Genomic DNA, 8225 nt, shown 5'->3' on the forward strand with positions numbered 1-8225 from the left:
CTCTCTATCTCTCTTACTGTTTTTCTCTCTCGTTCTCTGTCACACTGTCTTTCTCTCTCTGCTCTTTCACCACTCTCTCTCTCTCTTTCTCTCTCTGTTGCTCCTGCTCTCACTTTCGTTTATGCACTCTCTCCATTCACACAGACACTCGATGGAAATCCTGCAGTGTGACATTCCCATGCTGCAACACTGCGAAACCCTATCAGGAATTGTGCGGTTCACTTTTCATGCGAGTGTCGAAGGCTAGTAGGATACGTTTCGATTCGTTTCAAGTTTTCTTTTTGTTTCTTTTTTCTTCACTCAGCTTTTCTAGTGTGTATGAAAGGTCGAGACATCTTTGTTTTGAAATTCTTCTGAAGATAGCCTTGGAATCACTCAGACAAAGGTGTCAGCGTGGTAGGCTGTACGTGCTGATAACATTGAATGAGACAGCTCTGTTTTCAGCCGTGCTTTTGAGTCCACCACTCGCCTTAACATCCTGAAATCCACCCAGCCGAGGTCACGGAGGAAACAGTGAAAACAAAATGAGAGGAAACAAAAGAGAGAAAGACAGAGGGAGAGAGAGCGAGAGAGAGAGAGAAAGAAAGAAAGAAAGGGTGAGAAGGCATGATTTTTTTTTGCTATACACAGGAAAAGATTAAATTCCTTGGTTGGGGATTTCTCATAGTGGCCAAACCTTTCACTGTCACTGTAAGTTCTCATATCCAACCAGCCTAATTATTACTACACAACAGGGTGCGCTACAACCATCACACAGATACTTCAAAATACCTAACAACAACTACATTCAAAATAACAACAACAAAGATGTCCTGTGAGCATTTCACTGGGGATGTCCAGTGGGCACCTTCCTTCGTCAGGGTTTCGTTGAATAAGGCACACAAAACAGAAGACTCAACAGTGGTGTCTGCCATTGCAGACCCACTCCCCTCTACACTCACGATGGGTTAGGAGAAATCCCAGAGACAACAACCAATACCCCTCAAGATACACCTCGAACAGCTTTCACACGCATATCCTAATGTCTGAATGATGCAATGCCTAATTATCTAAACGTCAATCTCCTTGTACTACTAGCCACAGGCTATCCGGGGCACCGGGTGGGAGGGTTGGGGGGGGGGTAAACCCCTTGGGAGTTATAAAAGACTCGAAAAACAAATAAGTATGCCAAACCTAGAATCGCACGTCATTTAAATAACTTGATGCAGTTGATCAAGTTGAGGCAGCTACAGACTTTCACTTTTGCCAAAGTACCTCTCTAACACCTGTGGAGGAACGAATATGAACTCAACCCAACCGTGGCAAAGCCATGACTTCATCGTCTTCTCCCCACAATAACACTGAACTTGTTATGTCCCTCCGTTTAAGTTGTGGCACCCAGAGCCTCATCCCCCTCCACAACAATGCAGGATCCAGGGCCATTTATAGCCTTCTATCTATGGCTCCGACCAGGGCTCCTCTGACTGTCTGACCCACCACAAGGGGATCTGTAAGGGCTTAGGGAGGCATTGGAACTATTTTCACCCCCCAAAAAGAAAAGAGCACATTAATAAACTGGCAATTCAGGTAATCCTGAATGACCTTGCCCACGGAACTGTTAGTCCCCATTGGAGCCCACACAAAAAAACGAGGGACAATGCAGAGAATACGGAAAAAGAAAATAGGTTTGCAGATGTAGTATACAACTGCAAATGTGACGGACACACAATGGTCTTATTAATTTCTACATAACAAAACAGTTTACCTATAATCTGAGTAAATCCATTCCAGTTGAATCCAATTTACATGGCAATACCTGCTTGCCTGAATGGGTTTTTCTCGCCATCACGGTTTTCAAAAGACAAGCTTTTAGAGAAGGGGTACAATGGCAAATGAAACGGTGTTTCACCCCGCTTTTTCATCTCTCTCTCTCTCTCTCTCTCTCTCTCTCTCTCTCTCTCCCCTTTTCTCTTTCGCTTACTATTCCTACCATTCATTCTGCTCAGGGAGCTGAGAAACACCAATGCTACAGAGGAACTGAATGAATCACACAAAACGGCATGACAAATGCGCCAAAAAAGGGTGTCAAGGATAATAGACTGTACTAACTTTTTCTTTCTTTTGTAATCCTACTCTTTTTTGTGGTGTTTCACTGAAAAGGGTATTGAGGGAAGGATTGTCACCATTATCTCTCTAAAAAAAAACATGGCATTCCAAATGAATGGTATATGAGAATGCATCAAATAATTAGAAGTTTTAAGTGGACACCTTAATCAATCTATAAAGTCTAACAAACTCCCTCAAACATCACCAAATGCTTTTGCACCAGCTTTATATTTACCCTTCTGTGATGTGCTAACCAACTCAAAACGTTCTTTGCCTTTTGCTGAGGCAGAAAAAGAAACACAAATGCTGTCCAGCTGCTTCAGTGGCACATCTATGGTGGTCCTGTCGCCTGAAGCCACCTGTTGGGCCATTCACCTGGTCGCGCCGAGCACTAATGGCACAAACACACTGGGAGGCCTTACAGACTGAGAGAGCGTTAAAAGACAAAGGTCCGGCGGGGGGTGACCCCACACTAAAGGCATTTCACATGCTTGGAAATTACATTGAAAAATCGAATGCCCACGTACACCATTTACAATGAGCAATGAAATGCCCACACCCTTAAAGTCCATTAAAAAACCTCAGGGAAGATGTGTGAGGCGAGTTCATTTGTTTTCTTCACCATACCTCTTCTCCTCCTCAAGCATCTCTGTCCATTTCCATCGCCATTCAACTGAAGCTAGGCTAATTAGTGTGGCCTAAACCTACCTCTGCGTCGTTAGCCCCTTGTTTGCTTCTTAACAAAGACACAAAACGTGGGGTCCAAATGAATGGGAAGCGTCCAGCTTTTCCTGGCGTGGAGAATGAAGACCCAGAGGCCGACTGAACAGACAGCCCTAGGCTCTGTTGGGGAGGCTGAGGGCTTCCTGTGCCCCCTGGGGTGTTGAGGGTGTGAGGGAGGGCAGCTTTAGAGGCTCACCTCTGCCCCTCACACCTATTTGTAACCCACCTGACCTTTCCACTTAACCAAACTTCACCACTCTGGAACAGAAAACCTAGCACTGAACCACCCCTCACCCCAAATTCTACCCCTCAAAAGGGGTAAAGAAGAAAATACACTCTTTCCTCTCTCTCTCTCTCTCTCTTTCCCCCTTCTTTCTTTTCTCTTTGAAATTCCCCCCTTCAACTTAATTACATTCCCTAGACAGAAAGAGAAAGAGAGAGAGAGAGAGAGAAAGAGAGAGAGAGCCCACCAAGGCCACCGAGGAGACTGGATAAAGGCGCAGCTTTCTTCTCCTTGAGGCCGGGAGTTAATCCCTTTCAGCCCCATCAAGCGCGAGGCTCGGGGCTAGGTGACCAGGGGTCAGGTGACTTGAGGCTCCGGGCAAGGAGGGTAAAGAGGTACTGTTGGGGGCCAATCAAGGGGTCAGTGGCCTCCTCAGAGGCCACCGAGAGAGGGAGAGGGAGAGAGAGAGAGAGAGAGAGAGAGAGAGGGGAAGGGACTAAGAGCGAGAGAAGCAGAGAGAGAGATAGAGAGCGAGAGAGAGAAGCTGCAGGTCTGTTTTATTTGGGTTTCATCCCAAAGTCTGGACCAGGGGCCCCCTTGAATAAGAGAAGAAAGGGAAGGCAGAGGAAGTGCAGAGTCCTTCCCAGTCAAAGGCCTGACATGCCCAGAGAAAACAAACAACAGCCAGAGAGAAGGCTCCTTTGGTAAATTGGGAAAAATCAGTGAAAAATGTGCAGAGAAGGAATGTATACACACTGGCAGCTGAAGTTAAACTTCTGCATAACAAGAATCACAAAATGTATTTCCCATGTTCGGAGGCACTAATTAGTTGAGACAAAACTGAGAACACACTGACACAGTGTATATTCATTTGATAAACTGTTTTGCTTGTTTTGCTTTTTTTTTTACGAACAAACACAAAGCAAAAGTGCCCCTGCCTACATGATTGCCTCACAAATGACCCGCTGTCAAATTGTTCACAGCTTGTGTCTTCGGCCGTTACTCTAATGACTCAAACGGTTCTCACACGTCTGCTGAAGCTGGCCAAACTGCACATAAACAAATAAAACCATAAAACCCTTACGTGGCTCAACACCCACAGCTGGGGCTAGAAGACCCCCATGAGTGCAGTTTAGGTCAGGTTCTTATGGCCAAGGACAAGAAAGTGAGAAAGGCAGAGAAGGACAATATATTACATCCCATCTAACTGCTAGATCAGGGCCAAAGTCTTGCTGTGTGTGGGGTCATTTTGTTTTTCGATTATCCATCATAGCCAATCACCAATCTAAGGAAAGTACCTGTTAGTACCCCTGTGCCTCAGGCATTTGTTCATTGTGTGTACTATACCTATCATTACACAACTGCAGAGTGCTGCTTGAGCTTTAAAGACGTTGTAACACATCTATCTATGTATCTTCCTTCTTTACCCCTCCACTACAGTATTGACTTTACGAAGCTCAAACATTAAAAAAAGACTAGAAAGTTCTGAGGGAAAGGCAAAGATGTCAGATTAAAATGCAGGGAGAAACACAAGTGCCTGTGTGTGTGTGTGTGTGTGTGTGTCTGTGTGTGTGTGTGTGTGTGTGTGTGTGTGTGTGTGTGTGTGTGTGTGTGTGTGTGTGTGTGTGTGTGTGTGTGTGTGTGTGTGTGTGTGAAAGGACAGTGATTAAGAGAGACTGATAAAAACACAGATGGAACAGAGCAACGGAGGGGAATATGGTGGGAAGAAAAGAGAGAAAAGAACAGTGGAATAAAAGAGCATAAACAGAGAGACAGAAAGAGAGCAGAGAGAGAGAGAGGACGAAAGAGAGCAGAAGGAGGGAGGGAGGGAGGGAGAAAGATAGATGGATACTTTGGCATGACGGGTGCCATTAACCAAGGGCTTTTAATTGAGGAGTCTGTTGACGGCCAAGCAGGCCAGGCCTGACACCGGGGGTCAGAATGGTGACCTACAAACCCTCTGTAACCCCCACACCTGCCTGAGCACATTAGTGTGGATGCGCCCCCTCCGATTACGACACCCCAACGCTGCGTTTGGACACACAGCCATTCAGGCACTCAAGTTAGCCTTACGCCAACACACCCCCCAAACTGTCCTTACAGTCCATTAAACCCACATCCAACACATTGATTACCACTGAATACTTCTATCAGGCTAAACGGGAAAATTATCTTAAAAGGGCTACACTGTCAAATCAATGCTACAAATTGCAGCAACAGATGATCAAGACATGCCATTAAAGCAGAACTTAAAATCTTACTAATCTTATTTACTTCTTCTTTTCAAGGGATGACAAGTAACAGCGTATAAATCTTTGAGAGATTGAGACGTGTTAGGGAATGTTGCTCTGATTTGTGTGTGGTGCATGTTAAATGTGCGAGAGGGGAGGCTGAGATTTGCGGCGTAATGATTGTTCCCGCCAGGGCCAGGGACAGTGCCGGCACGGACAGGGGCTCTGGCATGTCCCTCGCTGGGGCACAAAGGGGCCCTTCATAACTGTAATCGTCTGACAATCTAACTAGCAGCTTGTCTCCCAATTCAGAAAAAAAGGGGGAAAAAAACAACAACAACAAAGCAGTCAGGATGTCCACTCAGGGAAAAGGAGGGGTGAGGATAGGAAAAACAGGGACACCATTTGTGTGTGTGTGTGTGTGTGTTAGAGGGAGATAGGTGGGAGTTGTCATCTGGACTTGACTTGCCGAGTAGAGAGAGAGAGAGAGGAGGAGGAGGACCACACTGGCTGTGGTCCATTTTCAGCAGGGGTGAGTGAAAAGTGCACAGTGGGGTAGAAATGGAGGCGTGGGGGGACGGGCAAGGGGTTGAGGTTCGGTGAGGGGGTGGGGGTGAGCTGCAAGGGGTTGCTGGAAGGGTGTCTGGGGGCGTGGGGGGGGAGGCGTCAAGGTTCACCATGGGTGAGTGGCGCGGCAAGGAACAGCGTCAGGAGTTCATGCACTCGGTTCTACATTCACGCAGCGTAAACAAAGACATTAGACAGACTGTGCTAACAAGGATTATCACAACAGAGTGGCGCCACCTGTCTTCCCGCACCAATTAGGAAGCCCAAAAATGAGGTGCCAATTAGAGGAGAGGGGGAATAGTGAAACAAAAAGGAATCATGGAGTGGAAGGGAGAGAGAGAGAGAGAGAGAGAGAGAGAGAGAGGGAGGGAGGGAGGGAGGGACGGAGGGAGGCAGAGAACCTATGTGCTACAGCACAAAAGAACTGGGAAAAAAGCTACGTCAGTGAGTGGTAGTGCTTGTTTGCAGAATATGTTTGCACTGTAAAACATTGACAAATGAATAAGAGGAAGGAGACAGAGAGAGTGAGTGAGTGAGTGAGTGAATGTGTGTGTGTGTGTATGTGTGTGTGTGTGTGTGTGTGTGTGTGTGTGTGTGTGTGTGTGTGTGTGTGTGTGTGTGTGTGTGTGTGTGTGTGTGTGTGTGTGTGTGTGTGTGTCTGTGTGTGTGTGTGTGTGTGCGTGTGCGTGTGCGTGTGCGTGTGCGTGTGCGTGTGCGTGTGCATGTGTCTGCACTTGGCATAGAGAGAGGTGAAGGTGAAATTTCTAAGAAACACCAGACCAGAAAGGCATTTAAAATAGTTAAGATAGGTGTGGCATGTTTGTCAATTTCTGCTTCTGACTTTGCTAAAAACAGAACGACATAAAGCCCTTAGAAGGTGCATTCCTTGCGTAGCTGTCAGAGAGACTCCAAATCCTGAGTGAAATAAGGTAGTTACATTCGACCAGATGGCTATCTGGCCACCCTAATCCCGGGAGATATTCTGCCATCTTGTTTTCCATACTTTCTGAGAAACGGCAACCATTAGTTCAAAGGAGGATAAGAGCAAGGGAAACGAGAGGCAGAGACAAGGGAAACAAGATGCTATCTGCTGCATATCTCCTGCCCCAAGCACAATACGGGAACAGAATTCCTGTCCGGGAGCAGGTGTTGAGGTCGCCGCGCAGGTCATCAGCCGTGGTTCACCTCCCAAATATAGAGCAGTCACTGTCGGGGTCTAAAAGTTCACCCGATCTCTCGAATGTCCAAAACAGAGCCCCCTTCAGCCAACACACCAAGTCACGTCCAGCCACTGGCTTCAGTAACAAGCTATTTAGATCCGTATCGCAGGCACTACCTGAAAACATGAGTTTTCATTTCCTTTTTCACCACTCTACCTCTCAAAGCCTTCACAAAGAGGCACCCTTTAAAAAGAAAGACAGAAAAAAAGGATGGCTGTCGGAGGTGAAACATAAGAACATACTGTGACCCCAGAGTCGACCTTTGACCTCTGTTTTCCTCTATGGTCCGTGACACAGGGGGGATAGAGCATCTCTTTCAGGACTAGCTTTTACTAGGCTGTCATAGACTGTCGGATACAGGAAGGCAGTGTGTAACCAGCTTGACATAAGGACCCTTAGTTAGGGGCATTGGAGTAGATCGCATTTCCTACGCTATAAACATTGCAGACAGGCTCAGTTGTCTGACCACCTGAGTTGGTAGTGTACTGCCCCCATGGGTTATTCAATCTTTCTGCCCTGGTGTTGTGCCCCCTTTTTTTCCGCTGGAGGGTGGATTAGTTTGCAAATAGGCTGCAACGAGGATTACGCCTATCACTTCCTGGAGATGATCACAGCACTTCCTCTCATGCTTTGGGCTGGGAGCCCCAGACACCGCATCACACAAATGATAAGGCATACCGACCTCCACAAAGTCAACTGAAGAAGCCTATTCCCTTAAAGTGACCTGAGAACAAGTGGTTCTATTCCAAATAAGGACTGTTTGGTCAATTAAAGCATATGGTCAGTTTAACAGCCAATACAAACTGAGGGGGCACACACTGTATTATATCTTCTTTGTATGTAAAAGAGACAGGGTGTGCTTTCAGTGTCTGAACATGGAGATCGAGTCTCCTCGAGATAAACACTGCACCGGCCAGAACAAACACGCAGCGTTGAAAGTTAGTATGGAAGGATGAAACCTACCTAAAACTGCAGTGCTGAACGCACATTTTCCAAGAATATCCATTGCTCTGAGCTAAGAACACTGCCCGTGACATGCATTAATAAAGAGTCTGCAGCTCCATTCTCACTGCCCAAAGCCATGTCTCCTGTCATTGAGGAGATTAACAGAGTGTTTTAAAACCACACCAATTAATCCTAAATATTACACCCTCTGAATTTACGACTGGAGCCCAG

Source organism: Sprattus sprattus (assembly GCF_963457725.1).
Source record: "Sprattus sprattus genome assembly, chromosome: 15".
Classification (NCBI taxonomy): Eukaryota; Metazoa; Chordata; class Actinopteri; order Clupeiformes; family Clupeidae; genus Sprattus; species Sprattus sprattus.